The following is a 19,649-nucleotide window of genomic DNA, read 5'->3' as shown; positions in this document are numbered from 1 at the left end:
CTTTCTTTGTTTTCCCTTCTCGAGTGCGAAGGTTTATAAACAGCAGAAATATTAGAAAAAACTTAAGGCTGTGCTCGAATTGTCCAAAGAAATTCTTCAGATATATTACGGAACTTGCGTTTGCGTCCTCACACTTCAGGTTGCAATCTGACTGAATACTGAGCATTTCATTCTTCGTAAACGATTAGAAATATATGATATTTGAAACAGGTTGAATTAAATTGAGTGAAGGGGCCGCGGTGGCTCATTGGTAGCAGGTTCACCTTTGGTGCATGAGATCTTCTGTTCAAAACCAGCTCGTGCCAAGTGAACTTTGTGGAGGACGAACACCGTGTTTGGGGGTATTCTCGGGGCTCTCGTTTTCTCCCACTTTCTTCCTGTCATTCACTTCTCATCACAACCGTCTCTTTCAACCTAACCGGCATAACCGTGTGACGGATTGTAGGTATATTTTCATTTTTCATTCTTAAATTGAGTGAAATTGTGAATATGTATCCGAAGTGCGCAAAGTATTATTTTATTATCACTACGAAGTGGAGGAGGATTTTCCTCTAAATCGTACATTTTTAATTATGACCAATATTGATCATGAATACTCATAAAGGGACGAAAGAACAGGTACTTTCAATCCCTCACCAATCTGACATTGAGCAACAAATATAAAATTAAATTTACAATTTTGTTGTTTATAAATCTCTTATTTTTGTGCCTATCTAAACAACACCTGTGCATTTTCAGGAGACATGCATATATTAAATTCATCGAAAACAAGCAGAGTAATTTTAACATTAATTTTAAATTTCACAATGTTTTGAAAAGTGTAAAGAAATGGAGGAGCAACTATTCAGAAACAAAGCATCGAAATTTCATAGGTAATAAAATATAGTTGCATTTGATGACTCCATAATTGGACAGTTCAAAATAGAAAAAAATCCTCAGGAACTTTCCTTGTCTGGTTCAAATGTCAGTTGTTTTTCTTCATAAGTTGTGTCACATGTTAATCAGAATGTTGTAAATTACCTACATTTTACTTTTTACTATATATATATTTTATCTTTCACATTTTCTCTCGGCTCGAAATTCGAGATTAGTTAAAACAGGAATATATTTTCGAGTGAAGATATAACTTTTTCGTGAACACAATAGACAGACTTAAATGTCCATTCGACTTGTCTCGGGCGCATTCTAGTACCGAATGGCATTTCACCTATTGTATTATATATCTATATCTATATCTATATCTATCTATGTATATATATATATATATATATATATATATATATATATATATATATATATATATATATATGAGATTATTTTATTTTTACTTCAAAACATTACTAACGAAAAATAAAGGTTTCATTATATGTATTTTGAAGTAAGAGTTATGAAATGCCTAGATATATACTTTACATGTCAGTCAGTATTTCTTCAATAACATACTGTGTACGGTTACTAAATTCGCCAAAATACGTATATGAAAGAACATCGAATAAAAATGCTAGTTTTCCGGAAGAACTATTATACAAGAGCGTTGATTTGAGTGATTAAACAAGCTATCATTCGATTTGACAATGTCCGGTTCAATCTTCGTGACGTACATTATGGAGTGATTTTAGATACTCAATAACTTTTTCAACGAGTGTCCAAGTTTTTTAACAAAGGTTAGAAGTTACTTTTCATCATATGACACAAATTAAGGAAGTTGTGGAATTTCAAAATTTTCAAAAGATCTCTCTTTTCAAACAATATGACGGATGGGACTTGAAACTTGTAATATGAATGAGCAAACGAAATTTGGTTGTAATCCATTCGCTTTTATGAAATTTACTGTATCCACTATATACAAGAAACGGATTCTAATATTATAATTAGTTTAATCTCGTGGGATCTCACAGAAACTTATTTTGAATCAGAGTTAAGGGGTTTTGCTAGCAAGAGGATGTGATAAAATGGGAGTTGTTGCAAGTGCATGTGATACAATAGCAATTGGGTTGAGAACCACTGAAATAGAACAAGCTTCAATCTCTATCACCTCTGTCAAAAGGATGTATCCAACAAGCTTTTCGCCCGGGAACCCATGATTGTTTCAGGGGATTGGACTTTTGCATACTAAACGGTAATCGAAAAGATTGTTTGAAAATGCGAAAGCGCTAATTAATTCGCTAGGCACCAAAGATGTGAAAGCATTAATAACTCAGAAAGTACATATTATTATTATTTGCAGGTGAAACTTGGACTTCACAATACTTAAACCTTAAATCATAGGCAGTACTAGATAATCCAATAAACTATTCATAAAAGAAAAGAAAAATCTTTTAGGAAGATCATTTGTTTAACTTAGGCTTCGTAAAAGTGGCAAAACATTGAAAACTAGATGAAAAAATATCACACTTACGAGGAAGTTACATAAACCGTGAGAGTTTAATTTTTGTTGAAAATTACTGACAAGATTCAGTTCGGGTTGCTAAGTAAGGTAGTAATAGTCTCTTGATGCGCAAATGCTTCTGTGAGCTGCTACTCCGATGCTATGTTGAAATCCAGTAGGCAATGTCTAAGAATACCCTTTTGGGACAAAAATGAAAAAGTTTTGGTAAATCTTAACTTCTATTGTAAACCGAGATAGAGCATCTATGTGTAGGAGTACTTCCAGTGCATAATCGCTATCTTGAAAGGCGCCATATTGAATCGCGGCCAAATAAGATAAATGGGATATCAAATGGCAAGGGGGTCATGTGGGGTATCAAATAACACTGGAACGTTCTCCTAAATCCATTTCCGTAAGGAAAGTTTACATATCTACTGGAACATGTAAAAACTGTGCGTGTTAAATTTCTGTTACGAAATGTGGTTGTGCGAGCACTTACAGGACTTTAACTAAAGAAGTAGTAGTCACTTGACGTACAATAACCACTATACCAAGCAGATCGTGAGGCTAGTGAGTGAAAAAGTGAATTAAATTGAAATGGCTGTAGTGAAATATGGAATACTAGCCTTGTAACAAATTATAAGTTACCTATTTCGAAGGGCGCTATACCTATTGCTCTTGTGACGTACCCACATTTCTGACATGCGCATGCAAGTATGTCCTATAGAACTGGTGCACAAAATTAATGATACGCAACAGAATGCATTTTCATTATGAAAATTCTGTCATATAAGTTGTTCGGTGTACCACGAAGAATGAATTTATGTCGGAAATAATCCTCAACTCTCCAAATTACCAGCTTATATTGCCGAAAAAAGTATACATCAAGAGTCTGAATAAATGTGTTGATCTTTTGGGTCAATTTATTCGCTGTAGCTGCAATAGTGTTCCGTTTCACATTCCGTTTCAATAAAGGAACGCGCTTCTAATTTTTTGTATTTGTTAACGACAGCTTTTGTTACACGTACAGATTTAGTCCGGCTTGGAAGTGACATTTCATAATTGCTCGTAGAAGGCTCACTTGTCTCTAATTGATGGACTAGTCATCCGTTCCAGATCCATTTCAAGTGTCGAATCTTCATTCTCACTCTCTGTGTCAGTGTCTGCATCTAATATGTCATAAATGGTTAGAAAAACGTCACCATCATATTTCCTTGCTATCATTGCAAGCAATGTACCTGCATAAGTTTTATCTTCTATGCCATTCTCACTTACGACACTATATTTTTCCATCACTGCTTGATTTAAAATGTTGACTGCGTTTATCGGATTAATTGTTCACATTTTTTGCAGGGAACGTGTGTTTTATAGGTCCAAAAAAACGCGTTCGCACCGAACGTCACATGCCTACCCGCCCCAAAATTGCTGTACTACTACAGTTTGTCTTTCGAAGACAGACACCATACACCTCACTGCACACCTATGTTGCAATTGTATGTAGTAATGCGCTCTAAATTCTGCATGCTGTTTTAAAACCCTAAACAATAATCTAATGTAAAGAAAAACTAATTAGTCAATTTGTCAGATTTTATAATACGGAGTGCAATTTGGGGAAATTTACCATTGAGCATTTCAAACAAAACAAGAGCGAAATATATAATTGCAAGTGACAATGCAAATGAATAAACAAGTCCCAAAATGTTTTTCTTGAGTTGTCAAGTACGTAAATTAAATAACAAATAAATTCTCGGACTTTTAAGAAACACCTGCTAAAAATATTTATCACAGGTTTGATATGAAAACTGGTCTTGCCCTTATTATAAGCGAGTGTTTTATCGTTAAAAGTGGAAAGATGGAGATATTTATTTTTTTAATATTGGAGGAAAAAACAAGAAAGAAGCTTTTTTATAGATTGAAACTTACTACTGAATCTTGTAATAATCTTTATTGAAATCTATTCTTAGGAGGTGTGCCTTTATTCTCTTATCACTAATAGCAGAACATACACAAGAACAGTATATTCAAAGTTTCCAGGTGCATCTTCTAAGAATAGGCTGTGAATTGATAATTTGAATCCTCTCAATTGTTCAATAGGTGCGACATAAGTCGATTTTATTTACACAAATTGACAATAAATACATTAAAGAATTTTAACTTCGTAATATGTACTGTAAATTATAGTTTGTCAGGTATGAGTATTGGAAAAGAACGCAATATTCCGTAACAATGTGGGTCTTTGTGTAAGGTTCCAATATTGAAAAAGAAAACTAAACACATGGAACACATAATGGAACATGTAAAATTGCCTAAAATAGATTTTTGGTTTGATTCAGTTTGACGTAACCACACTTACGCCTGCAACGCTAAAGGTGAAGTGGACCTACTCATTATAGTGGAATCCAAATCATTTTGATCGTTTAACTAATATGATCCAGTTTATATCATTTATCTATATATCCGAACAATCCCTTTGCTATTTTTTCCTCGTCAGTACTATTAAACATGTGTTTCATCGACCAACATCTTATTTAATTGCACTTCGTGGTAAGTAAAATTTCTATTCCATGTTGCTATTGCATGTTGCTATTCCATTTTTCACTACAGCTATTTCAATTTAATTAACGATTTCTTCATTAGGCTCAAGATCTGATTAGTATAGTGGTTATTGTACATCAAATGATTACTACTGCATTAGTTAAAGCCCAACAAGTGCTTCAACGACCGCGTTTCATAACACAAATATAACTCGCACAGTTTTTACATGTTCCTGTCGGTCAGAGAGCTCCTTACTCTGAAGTGAGAACAGATATGTAAACCTTGGTTACGGAAATGGAATTAGGAGTAAATTCCAGTGCTATTTGATAGTACACATGGCCCTCTTGTCATTTATCTGATTTGACCGCGATTCAAGATGACGCCTTTCAGGATAGCGATCACGTACTGTAAGTACTCCCGCATGTAGATGCTCTATCTCGGTTTAGATTATTGAAGTGAGATCTACCAAAAGCTTTTTCAGTTTTGTGCCAAAAGGATATTATTGGACATTGCCTACTGGATTTCAAGATGCCGTCGATGTAGTAGCTCAACGAAGCATTTGCGCATCGAGAGACTATTACTAGGATACTGTAGCGATTTCCAATACGCTACATTATTTTTATGATATATATATATATATATATATATATATATATATATATATATATATATATATTACATGCTGTTGTTGTGAAGTAAATTACTGTTTAAAAAGTGCAGAGAAAGAAATTGATTAAAGTTTGTTTTTTTTAAAAAAAAGATTGTAATATGTAGGAAGAAATTCGTTTTGTTTTTCTTTCTTTCGCTCTTCTTTCTGTAAAAGCTTGAAGTTGTAAGCGAAACACCTTTTCTTATCGTTAGCTGTGTGTTTGAATGGCGTAGCAAGGGAAGACGGGATAGTGAGTGACACGCTCCCTTTTGTGGCTTCGGTTGCCTCATGCTAGCTATGCTCGGTTGCCTCGTGCACTTTGTTTGAAGGCGATACGGGGAACAAGTGGAAGATTATGTACATGCAGCAGTGTTTGGTTAAAGTCGGGAAATTCGTATTACATTTTCTCTTTCCTTGTCAGTGCAAAAATCTAAAATATAAAATACCGTGAACTAATGTAGTGATTGTGGAGTGTTTTTTTCTTTTTCCAAAAATGTATGAAGAAGTAACTTAACGTCAGTTTGCTACAGTTTGATAGGCAAAATTGTTAGGCTATGTAGGCTGTCTCAATTTAATCGAAGTTGACTTAGGACTCCTCTTATACGGTCTTGTTGCTAGAAATTAACAAAGTTAACAATTAAAAGTGAGATTAATTTCTAAAAGTGAGATTAAAAAGAAAGAAAAATAATATATTTTTTTAAAAAAAGTGAGCTTGTAAAGATTAAGTAATCTCTAAATGACTTTCTACTTCTAAGTTTTTAAAAATTGGATTTAAACTACGTAGTGGAATGGTAGTGCTAGTACGTAGAAGAGTGCCTGAACACGTTAGTGGGTGTAAATTGAATTAGGTAGTTTTCGCTAGGAGTAGTGGTTAAAGAGGTCAAAACTAATTTAATAAACGGTAAATTCTAATCGAATAAATTTAACGAGACTATATAGGGAGCTTCAAGAGGAGTAGGGAAATAAATTACTGTACCAGTTTGATCGAATTGAGGCAGAAATTACGTTAAATTTAGACATTAAAGGAAATTATTTAACTGAAAAATTAACATAGTAAGATTATACAGAGAGTTTAAAATTAATAAGCACTGAAATAATTAAATTTATTGCTAAATCGTGTTGCACTATAGTAGAAGAAAGAGAAGGTCTTAGACTGTGGAGCCAGCAGATGATTGGAGCCTTTGGGGTAAAAAAGTAACCTTTCTTTCTGTTTCTAATTTTCCAAATGTGAAGTGGTAAGTACTTAAGAATTTGTTTTGCTATTATTTAGAAACAATAGATAGTCACTGGGTGTTGAATGCACACGTAAAAAAAATCTTAAAGTATACACTGAATCTTTTGAATCAAAATCTCCACATCGATTACATTTAAAGTTAATAAATTTGTAATGAAGAAAGGATGTTCGCAATTCAAGCTTATAATTCTCTATTGGTCATTGAATGTTTGGTTTTATAGTCCAAATTAAATTGATTTAAATTCAGTGAATTCCACTCCTGATAGTATATAGATCGTAGAAAGAACAGTAATTGCTAGCTATTGTTATTGTTTGTATATATTTAATTGTATATTGTAACACAAATCTAAAAATTTTAATGCTAATTAAAACTGCCCCTAAAAATTAATTTATCTGTTTAATTCGTATGTTCTTGCATTCACCAACCAGCTTCTTTTTTATTGTATGAAAGAGAGAGAGTAGAGTGATATAAAATTAACTATTTGTCTTTCATTTTTTTGGGAGGTTTTCAGGTACGCTGCTGCTGTAAATTTTCACTGGTTCAGAGTCACTCGCGATTACTTTTTGGTTTTTGTTGTTTTTTTATAATTTTTTAAGCCATATAGTAATTGCGATACCGAAAGGTGACGCTTCGAATAAACCAAGTCAATATTTTTTTGTTGATGAAGTTCTGGTTGATTATCTAGGAGATTTTTTTTAAATTTAGATGCTATTTCAATTCCGACCCAGTGGGTATATGGTATTATAAATTGGATTAGTCGAGATACTTATTAATGTTTCACTAATGTACTAAAGGCTACAACATTAAATTCAAACCAAGTCCGTTGTTGACGTTTTGGAGGTTGGGCTATTGTAATTAGTCATAATAATAGTCCTCCTTGTTGCAACGTAATAATAAGCATTATTGATTTAGAATTTTCAGAATAAATGAAATTACTGTTAATTAGTGTAAGGATAGACTGGATGAGTAGAATATTGAACGAGAAATTAAAATTATTTTTTATTTTTTAAAAAAATTGCTTTTTAAGAAATATTGAAATGGAATAGATGTTAGTTGTTCAGGATTTGATCATAGTGTTATATTAAGTATTATGAAATTCATTTGAATAAGTATCCCATTAAGGTAGTCCGTGGTTGATTAAAATTTGAAAAAACCTCGATAAGTGAGTGACTTTATCAGTGAAAATTGGGGCCGATTGCTAAATTGTAATTCAATAAAGAAAATAAAACCCAATTTTGTTACGACTTGATTTCTATGATACATTTATTGTATTTTGTGATGGTTTTTGAGTGGTTGTGTGAGTGAATGAAAGTTCGATAGCTTGATAGTATCGGAAACATTAGTATTAGTAGTACTAGAAATAATTCTTAAATTTACTATCTGTTGCATTTCGTTGTATTTTTTTTTTAAATTGTGAAAATATTAGAGATGGCATTTTCCGACCACTCTGGCGAAACAAATTATCTGAGTTTTGAATTGGACCCGTTTTCTGAAATACAATTTCTTAGTGGTGAACGTAGTTCTGGACGGAGGAATGTTGAAGTGGTTCAGCATAATGCTAATGATATAGTTGAAAATAGGGATCAAACGCGTTTTTTATAGACTTTGTACAGTTTGATAATTTGTTGCCTAGTAGTTTGGAGGCACAGTCTCCTCATTTACGCAGTGATGAGTTGAGATCACATTTTTTTAGTAAAAAAGTAGAAAGTGACTCGGATTCTGATAGTAATAATGATCGTCAAGCTCAATCAAAATATTTCAGTGAAACAATCAATGAAATTTGCGATTCGGTTAAATATGTAAATCCTAGATTAACCTCTCAGCCAAATTTCTCAGAAATGTATGGTTTCCACAAGGGAATTTCGGACTTAGAAACTGAAGTGAAGGGAGTTCCTAGTCATCTATATTATGGGTTGGATAAAATATTGAGTCGTAACATGGAATCGGAAAATACGGTTAGAAAAGTTGGGCGAACAAGTTCCATAAATGAAAAAATAAAAAAAAGGAAATTAAATGTGCGGATTTATCTAATATTCAGCTATCCCAGAATCTAAAAAATTCAGTGATCAGCTATTTAATACCAGAGAGGGTAAAAATATAACTTGTAGGCAATCTTGCTGTGGAATTTCAGAAAATTCACTAGATCCTTTGATTAATAAATATGTCTTTGGGAAAATAAGTTCTATTGTTGATTCATAACTTAGTAAGGTACAACCAACTGATATAACTGATAGTTATAGGGTTTTTGACATGATGGTAATATTGAATGATTTAGTTGTGAATTACAAATATCCCCTGCGAATGTTGTTATACTCAGTGTCGGCCAAGACTTCGGGAATGCTGAAATTATGGATGGATTAGCACATAATAAGTCCTGATAAGATCTTAGGCAAACGATTAGGGGAAGATTCATATCGATGACAGTGCCTGGTCACCTTATTGCTACCAGAGTATTTCGTCATATGAAACAGACGGAGAATGTAATTTAATATATTGATTCTGTTTATAACTCAGCTAAAGTTCTTGGGTTTAGTGATAGTGAAAAGGATATTGTAAATCTGTTATTGCACGGGATGAACCCAGAATATAGGTTTCAGTGTTTTTCTTATCAAATACCAGAAAATGTTCAGCAAATGAAGGGTATGGTAGAAAATTTCGATAGATATAAGCATTCTAAAAGAGAGTATGAAAACTTAACTTCGTTTAAACTGAAAAATGTTAGGTCTTGCCTTGTCACTAAGGGAGATTATAATTATATGGGTTCATTACCTAAGAAAGGCGGACTTTCAGGCAATACTACTGAAACGTCTCGTGTTAAAGAAATTTGTGGGAAATTGAAAGATGTACAACTTGGTAAGCAAAAATTTAATTATGGTAAATCAAATGATAATAAACATTTTAATTCGAAACCAATTGTAACTTCTACCTTTTCTGAAAAAAATAAGAAATTTTCGTCAAACGATGGGAGATTTAATAATAAAGGAAACCCTACTTCTCTCACTCATTGCAATTCGGGAGGAAACGGAAGGTGTTTAAGACTGAATAAACCTATAACTGATAAGAAACTAGAAGTTCCGGCAAGTATGGATGACAGTTCGGCTACCTTTGTCCTAGCAACAATAGCAGGAGTTACTGTACCGTGTTGTATAGATTCTGGAAGCACTATTAATCTTATTAGTTCTCGTTTAGTTTCATTGTTGGATGAATCTAAATATAGTTGTAGGAAAACAGACTCAATCGCGATTAATTTCATGATGTGTTCTAGTAGAACTGAACCTCGCATGGTGACTGTAGAAGTAAATTTTGGTGTACTGCGATTCGACATAAGCCTCTTCGAAATTGCTAAGATTCCGTGTGATGTTATTTTGGGAACGCTTTTCTTTAAATCAACGAGGGCTATCCTGGATGTGTCTAGGAATAGAATTTGTTTTAGAGACAGTAATAGATATCTAATATTACGTAAAATGTCATCATTGACTGACTTTTTTGAAAATGATAGGCAGCATATACTAGGAGAGAAACCTAATTGAAGAGAAAAAGACTTACCGGGAGAGAAACCAGATCGTGCTGACAGGACACCTGTGTGTATTTACCTAACTGAAAATAAGAACTGGAATTCACATAGATGTACGGAGATGGTAGATGTTTCTGTTCAGTGTGAATTGGACTCTGCTTCAGCGTTTGAGAATGTGAGGTCACGTGGGACAGCTAGATTAGATGAGACTTATCGATACACTTGTTGGATGACGGAGAGCTCTGTAAATCAAGGAAATAAGGGTGTCGACCGTATAGATCCAGTTAATGGGAGTGAAGACCAGTGGTCTGTGTCTTTAGAAGAAGAGTTTTCTCATCGTTTTGCGGAACTTAAAAGGCAGTTAGGAATGAGTAGTTCCAGTGACATTGTAATTGAAGAGCACACTGAGGAAGAATTGCCGAGGGACAAAAACGAAAGATCGAATATGGTTGAATCCAGTGATGTTAAAACTTCAATGGACGAAAGTGAATTTTGGACTGATTCGGATATTTTGGAATTTGTTCAATCGTTAAAGAGTTCCTACCCGAATGTCGTGACTGAGAGAGTGGGCTGTTATAAAAATTTTCAATTTAAGCTTTATCTTAGAGAATCTGGTTACTTTAAGGATAAGCCTTTTCCCATTCCCCGGGAAAAGTGTCAGATATTTGAAAATGTAATAAAAGAACTTGTTGCTCAAGATGTTTTAGAGGAAGTAGATCATTCTAATTTTGGTAGCTCGTGTTTCTTGGTTAGGATTCGTGATGGTTCGCACAGATTAGTTGCCAATTACGTTAAACTTAACAGTATGTTATCCGACTATGTGTATCCCACTCCAAGCATGGAAGAATGCTTGAGAAACCTTGCAGGATGTTCTTATATGTCAATCTGTGATTTACGGAAAGGTTATTTCCAAATTGAGGTTGAAAAACAGAGCAGGGACTTGACTACTATCGTCACACCCATTGGAACGTATCAATATAAGGAATTGCCTGCAGGTATAAAGCTTGGGTCAAGTATTCTGGCTCGTTGTATGAAAGATGTCCTTGGAGATTTAGAAGACCATGGTATATTTATTTATTTTGATGATATTTTAATAGCAAATCGTACGAAAGAAGAGCATATGAAAGCTATAACTTTGGTGTTCAATAGCCTTAGGGAAAACGACCTCACGCTCTCGTCAGAGAAATCCTTCTTTTTTCGAAAAAAGAATTAAATATCTTGGATTTATTGTAGATGGTGAGAACATTATTATGGACGCAAAAGGATTGAAGCCATACTAAATGTACCTGTACCGAAGACTCGTAGAGGACTTCAGCGTTTTTGTGGAATTTTAACTTTCTACTCTCGTTTCGTTCCTGGGTTTCAGGAAGTAGCTGCTCCTATTTCAGAATTGAGGTCAACTAAAAAGAAGTTTGTGTGGGGTGAAGCCCAGCAGTTTGCCTTCGAAAAAATTAAAAGACTTTTTGCAGAAGAGTTAGTTCTAAAGGTTCCAGACCTTAATAAACGGTTCGTGGTCCATGTTGATGCCTCAAGTCGAGGATTAGGAGGGGTAATTTCTCAAAGAGATGAGAGCAATGAACTTCGTCCAGTTGGATTTTTTTTCTAAGAGACTAAGTGAAGCTGATAGACATCGTTCTATATATGAGCTTGAGTTTTTAAGCTTAGTAAAAACCATTGTCCGATTTAAACATTATCTGTTTAAAGAGTTTGACCTTTATACAGACAATAAAGCCTTGAGTTGGATAATCAATAACTCCAAAAGGTTCTTAAAATATGGGTCTTTAATAGAACAGTTGTCTCAATTTTCTTTTAAGATCCACCATCTAAAAACGAATGAAAATAAGGTCGCTGACTTTCTGTCCAGACAATATGATAGTTCCAATTTTGAAGTTGAACCAAAACTTGAAGAAAAAACCGGGAGGAAAGATTTCGTTCTAGTTAAGATTTGGAAACTACCATTCTTGAGTGAGCCTTTGACTGAGTTGCAGCGTAAGGACCCAGAGCTAAGCGATTACATTAATAGGATCGAAGGAGGAGAGAATATTGCGGATATGCAAATTAGAAGTGGATTCTTGTTGAAGAAAACTAAAGCCAAAAAGAATGAGTGGAAGATCATTGTTCCAAAGGAACTTCAAAGGAACCTAGTGGAGTACTATCATCTTTAGTACCTCACAGGAGGGCATTCTGGGATATACAAGACGATACAGAAGATTATGAAACGATTTACATGGACTGAGATAGTAGATTATGTCAAGGAGTACGTGAAATCTTGTCCAGAGTGTCAGAAATCCAAAAAATCGAATTCCAAGAAAATGGGGCGTTTTGGATCAAGTGTCGTTACTAGGATTAATTCGAACTGGATGGTGGACTGCTTAGGACCTCTTCCGGCTTCCAATGGATTTTCTTATTTGTTAATAGTGAAGACAATTGTAGTAGGTTTTGTATGCTGAGAAAGGCTGAGAAAATTGTCGTCTAAGATAATTAGTGATAAATTATATGATTTATTCACACCTTATGGATTCATTGAATCCCTGTCAAGTGATAATGCATCCGTTTTTACGTCCGATTTCTTTGAAAAATTTTTGTATAGTTTGGGTATTCGTCACATTAAACTTAGCCCTTACCACCCGGAGGCGAATGTGGCGGAACGTTACATCAAAACGCTAAAATTCTTCATGAAATCGTATTTCGCTGAACGGCAAAACCAGTGGAGTGGGGTAATACGAGATCTTCAATTTAACCTTAATATGTGTGAACATGAAGGTATGCGTGCAGTACCTTCGCAATTATTTTTGGGTAGAATTGTTAATAACCCCTTGGAAATTAAATGGAAAGTTATGGAGATTGATATTTGTGGAGAAACTTCAGAGGACGTGTGGAAAAATGCCTTGGAAAATATGGTAAAACCTGGGAGAATATGAGGAAATTGTTTGAACAAACTAGAAGAGAAGTAAATTTGGATGTTGGGAACCTTGTATTAGTGAAAAATCATAAGAAGGCTTCATTGAAAGATAAAGTTACCAAATCGTTTATGCACCAATGGGTTGGTCCGTTTAAAATATTCAAGTTTCTGACTCCGAATTATTTGTTGTTAGAAGACGTAAGCGATCCATCAAAGGTTAAACGTAGTCATGTTACCGATGTTAAGAAATTCTTTCCACGGAGGAATTGAATTCTATGCTAAGCCTGAACAACTGATTCAATATTTTACTCATTGCAGTTCAACCTTCAAAACAACATCAACGTAATTAGTGGTAACTATAGAATAGAGATTAGATTAAGCTAGATTAAGTTAGGGTAGATATTAGGTTTAGAATTAGTTGGTAGAATCGTTAGAAATGTTAAATTTTTTAATTCATTCATATCCATATTCATCTCATCTTTCATAAATCATTTTCATTGGTGCTATTCATTAGTTGTTTGTAATTATTTGTATTGTAAATTTTTTTTGTATAATTATAGGAAAATATGTTGATGTACTGAAATTGATGTAAACAGCTGTTTTTCTACTTATGCTATGATGATTAGAAATCCTGACCAGATATTGACTTCTACCAATGGAATTCCAAAAAACTCAGACATGTTACTTTGCTTGGCATTGATTCATATCCATGGAGGATGAACGAACAATAGTACAAATTCGCCTGAATATCTTAAAGTGGAATAATATTAAATGGTTTGTTACATAATTGTGAAATGTTTCGAGAGAAAAACTCAACGGCCGAAAAGACAATTGATATAAAATGTTAAATAATGAATTTAAGAAAAGTTTCTAACTAATGAAAGACTTCAATTGTTCCAGTAAGCAAATTTGAAATATAAAAAATTCCGTGTTTTTTATATTTTTCGGGGCAGTGGTGTTTGTAGCGATTTCCATTACGCTAGATTATTTTTATGACATATATATATATATATATATATATATATATATATATATATATATATATATACATGCTGTAGTTGTGAAGTAAATTACTGTTTAAAAAGGGCAGAGAAAGAAATTGATTAAAGTTTTGTTTTTTTTTAAAAAAAAGATTGTAATATGTAGGAAGAAATTCGTTTTGTTTTTCTTTCTTTCGCTCTTCTTTCTGTAAAAGCTTGAAGTTGTAAGCGAAACACCTATTCTTTTCGTTAGCTGTGTGTTTGAATGACGTAGCCCGGGAAGGCGGGATAGTGAGTGACACGTTCCCTTTTGTGGCTTCGGTTGCCTCGTGCTAGCTATGCCTCGTCACTTGGTTTGAAGCCGATACGGGGAACAAATGGAAGATTATGTACATGCAGCAGTGTTTGGTTAAAGTCGGGAAATTCGTATTACATTTTCTTTTTCCTTGTCAGTGCAAAAATCTAAAATATAAAATACCGTGAACTAATGTAGTGATTGTGGAGTGTTTTTTTCTTTTTCTAAAAATGTATGAAGAAGTAACTTAACGTCAGATTGCTATAGTTTGATAGGCAAAATTGTTAGGCTATGTAGGCTGACACAATTTAATCGAAGTTGAGTTAAGACTCCTCTTATACCGTCTTGTTGCTAGAAATTAACAAAGTTAACAATTAAAAGTGGGATTAATTTCTAAAAGTGAGATTAAAAAGAAAGAAAAATAATATATTTTTTTAAAAAAAGTGAGCTTGTAAAGATTAAGTAATCTCTAAATGACTTTCTACTTCTAAGTTTTTAAAAATTGGAATTAAACTACGTAGTGGAATGGTAGTGCTAGTACGTAGAAGAGTGCCTGAACACGTTAGTGGGTGTAAATTGAATTAGGTAGTTTTCGCTAGGAGTAGTGGTTAAAGAGGTCAAAACTAATTTAATAAACGGTAAATTCTAATCGAATAAATTTAACGAGGCTATATAGGGAGCTTCAAGAGGAGTAGGGAAATAAATTACTGTACCAGTTTGATCGAATTGAGGCAGAAATTACGTTAAATTTAGACATTAAAGGAAATTATTTAACTGAAAAATTAACATAGTAAGATTATACAGAGAGTTTAAAATTAATAAGCACTGAAATAATTAAATTTATTGCTAAATCGTGTTGCACTATAGTAGAAGAAAGAGAAGGTCTTAGACTGTGGAGCCAGCAGATGATTAGAGCCTTTGGGGTAAAAAAATAACCTTTCTTTCTGTTTCTAATTTTCCAAATGTGAAGTGGTAAGTACTTAAGAATTTGTTTTGCTATTATTTAGAAACAATAGATAGTCACTGGGTGTTGAATGCACACGTAAAAAAAATCTTAAAGTATACACTGAATCTTTTGAATCAAAATCTCCACATCGATTACATTTAAAGTTAATAAATTTGTAATGAAGAAAGGATGTTCGCAATTCAAGCTTATAATTCTCTATTGGTCATTGAATGTTTGGTTTTATAGTCCAAATTAAATTGATTTAAATTCAGTGAATTCCACTCCTGATAGTATATAGATCGTAGAAAGAACAGTAATTGCTAGCTATTGTTATTGTTTGTATATATTTAATTGTATATTGTAACACAAATCTAAAAATTTTAATGCTAATTAAAACTGTCCCTAAAAATTAATTTATCTGTTTAATTCGTATGTTCTTGCATTCACCAACCAGATTCTTTTTTTATTGTATGAAAGAGAGAGAGTGGAATGATATAATATTAACTATTTGTCTTTCATTTTTTGGGAGGTTTTCAGGTACGCTGCTGCTGTAAATTTTCACTGGTTCAGAGTCACTCGCGATTACTTTTTGGTTTTTGTTGTTTTTTTATTATTTTTTAAAGCCATATAGTAATTGCGATACCGAAAGGTGACGCTTCGAATAAACCAAGTCAATTTTTTTTTGATGAAGTTCTGGTTGATTATCTAGGAGATTTTTTAAAGAAAATTGAGATGCTATTTCAATTCCGACCCAGTGGGTATATGGTATTATAAATTGGATTAGTCGAGATACTTATTAATCTTTCACTAATGTACTAAATGCTACAATACTTAGCAACTCGATCTGATTCTTGTCAGTAATTTTCGACAAAATTCAACTCTCTACGGTTTATGGACCTTCCTCGTCAGACATTCTTATACAATAGTGTAGTAATAAATTTGCAACTTGTGTATTCAGTTAGGTAAATGAGAGTAACAAAGTTGATCATGTATCAAACAATGACATACGCAGAAATCTGACCTGCCACAAGCCTTCCCGATTTAGTACTTTATACCGAAACATATTCTGTTTCCATTTGTGACTGCCAATGTTAGAACTTTTATACACGTAATTAATTATCAAGAACTAGCACTAGAGTGTCATGTTTTTTTTAATATTTTCCATAAGCTCTACTTTTAACGTCACAGAATATCAGCAGATTAGTTATACACCGTACACCTAATCTTTTCAATTGTTTCTCGTTAACATAGGCTTCAACATTTACCACAAACCGGTACCAGTAAAGCGAATGTTCAAAGTTTTATTACAATTACTAATCATATGTTTAACCGAATTGGTAGCGTTCGCTACCCCTGTATGAATAATCCCTGTTCTATTCTCAGTGGGAGCACTAAAGGTTTTTGGCGATGATTAGGATCATGAGGTAATTGTGGTGTTGTCTGATTTAAGAAATGACGAACTTAGATCCAGAAAGCTAGAGATAATGGTGCACGGTAATTTAAATTAACTACCTCCTTACGTCGTGCCTATAAAGCATGGGGATATTTTAATAGTGACGTAACGAAGCTGCTACTACTCATTATCCAAAATGAGTAGGTAAATGTTTAAATGAGATGATATTTATGAAAACTCTATAATTCGTTTAACTTAAGTATTTGACTAATTAATGTCACTATGTTAGTGTGTGTGTACTGAGTGAATATGGCCTAATGTTTCAGATCACAAATCGTTAAATGCCTGGATCACGATCAACATACATAGCTGAGGCACACATACCTTGGATATGTTGTGACTGCCTGGAATAGTGACTTCTTACTGCTTGGGTCTGGATCTCTGGACAATGTTGTTGGCTGCGCTTGGTCTCCACAGATTGTCAACTACAGACCAACCATTACTCGCTAATATGTAGACGTAATTGACACGTAGTGTAGATCAACCCTTGATCTACTTGTGGTCTCCGCTCATCTCAGACCGGTGCTAGGCTGCTAGTGTCTGATATTCAAATGGTTCACCACTCATCTACCTCTGATCTACTACTGATCCACTACTGCTCTCGATTGTCTCTAACTCGGGTTTTTTGTTGTCCTTTCCAGACGTTGGAATTCTTCATGTTGTACAACTGTGTTTACCTCAGCTATTGGTAAACATTTGTTTCAAACCGTATTACATCGTGACGGAATTCCCAGACTATTAATTTCTGCGAATCTTAATATTATGCCACATCCGAATTGTCTCAATGTTAATAACAAATTGTATTACACATTTATGACATTACAAAGCTGACATTACTGTTCTTCGTTTTCATCTTTACACAATCCTGCGACTTAGCATCTCGCCAGGATTTCATTAATAACACAACTAAACACAACCACGTGCAACAACTTACATCAACAAACAAACGCACGTGTCAACATGACATAATCTCACATCATCATAACATTTTAACCTTTTAACTTTAATTCTAACAAATCTTTATTCCAATTCACCAAAAATAAAATATTAAAACCAATATACCTCTACAAAATGTACTGGCCACGTAGCACTTAGTTTAATGTAAGCCAACTGGCTGCCCAAACAATTCGAGGGTTGTAGCGCCAAAAAATTTAATTTAGTACTACTTGCAAAATTCACCAGTACTTCAATGCTGTGCAACTGAAGAAAACTAAAAGTAAAATACAATCATGGAAAAAAATAATAGTAACTCTTTAGAATTTTAAACATTTTTAAGGATTTCAAAGAAGTTTCTACCTAAATATGTACAAATATACAATGATATATACATCAAAATAAGTGAACTTATATAAAATTCAAATCTACTGACAGAAATTACGTATCATTACAGTTGGTGATTTTCAATAAAGTATGACGTCAATTGAGTTGAAAGTAAGTGGATTTAAGTGAAACGTACCCAATTGATTTTAGCTCAAGCGAATACTTGATTGAATGTCCACGCTTAGTAATAACACCTTTGCATCGTTGTGGCTTGGAGTTTACTAAGTTTTGTAATTTTGTTACTTCATAAATTTTCAATTGGGTTTAAGTTGGGCTTATTACCAGGCCAAGGAAGTTTGGTAACATGACGTAAGGACAGCATATAGTCTTTTATAACTCTCGCACGATGACTGGGGGCAGAATCGTCTTGAAAAATAAAGGAACCACAATTCAATAAACCTCTGGCCCCAAGTATCACAGTCGTTTGGAGAATATGTTTATAAGTTTGTGCATTAACAACATCACAAAGGTGAATTTTACCATTTCTACTATAGGAAAAAATATCCCCAAATCATTACATTGGTAAAGTATCACGAAATGTATACAGTACATGCAGGATAAAGTGCTTCATCAATCAGGCGATAAACTTTAGTGTGTGAATTATTGAATAAATGGTTATTCTCGTCTCATCACTAAACAAAACTATGCGTCATTGGCCACTTGTCCAATCCTTGTGAGGATTGGCCCACTCTACGCGCCTTTTACGTTGTTCTGGTGAACGATATGGCCTCCTGAGAGCACCCATGGATTTTAACCTGTTTCTTACTCTTCCTGGATAAACGTCGACACCACATGTTTCCTCCACATTTTTCTAGGAAAATTTGCTGATAACTCAAACCTGTGTGCGAGGCCCAACCGTCGCAGTGCACTATTATGTCTCGGCTTTCCGAATCTTGACCAGCTGCCTACCCACTGTACTTTCATGTAGTTGCATTATCCGGGCTATTTCAGCATTGTTTTTGCCACACTAATTTAATTTTTTAATTCTAGTTTCTTTCTGTGGTGTAATGTGACGCGTTTTACACCCGTCGATGTCCGATATCAATTTATAAATGGTAAATCAATATTTATAAGCAAAACTATCACTTACAAATTTGTCAGTACTAGACTAATTTGTCGTACCACTACTAGACCAACACAATTACGTAACACAGGCACCTATGTACACAACCAGTAAGGAATCAGAAACCATACTGAACGCCTGGAACGTGGATTACAGTATTGAGTGCGGTTCTCACTGGAATAACATCGAGAACATTTAGCATGAAGGATTTGTGTTTCCTTTCCTAAACATTTTGTCGAATACCATTAATTGTTTTGATACGTAACTACTGTGAGTTGATTTGGACTTGACATAAAATTTCTTTTAATTTGATGTAGGTATCATTGTATGTTTACGCATATTTAGGTAGATACTTATTTGAAATCCTTATAAATGCGTAAAATTCGAAG

Source organism: Thermobia domestica, chromosome 4, assembly GCF_964235325.1.
Source record: "Thermobia domestica chromosome 4, izTheDome1.hap1.1, whole genome shotgun sequence".
In the NCBI taxonomy this organism is placed as follows: domain Eukaryota; kingdom Metazoa; phylum Arthropoda; class Insecta; order Zygentoma; family Lepismatidae; genus Thermobia; species Thermobia domestica.
Note: the sequence above shows the minus strand (reverse complement) of the source record.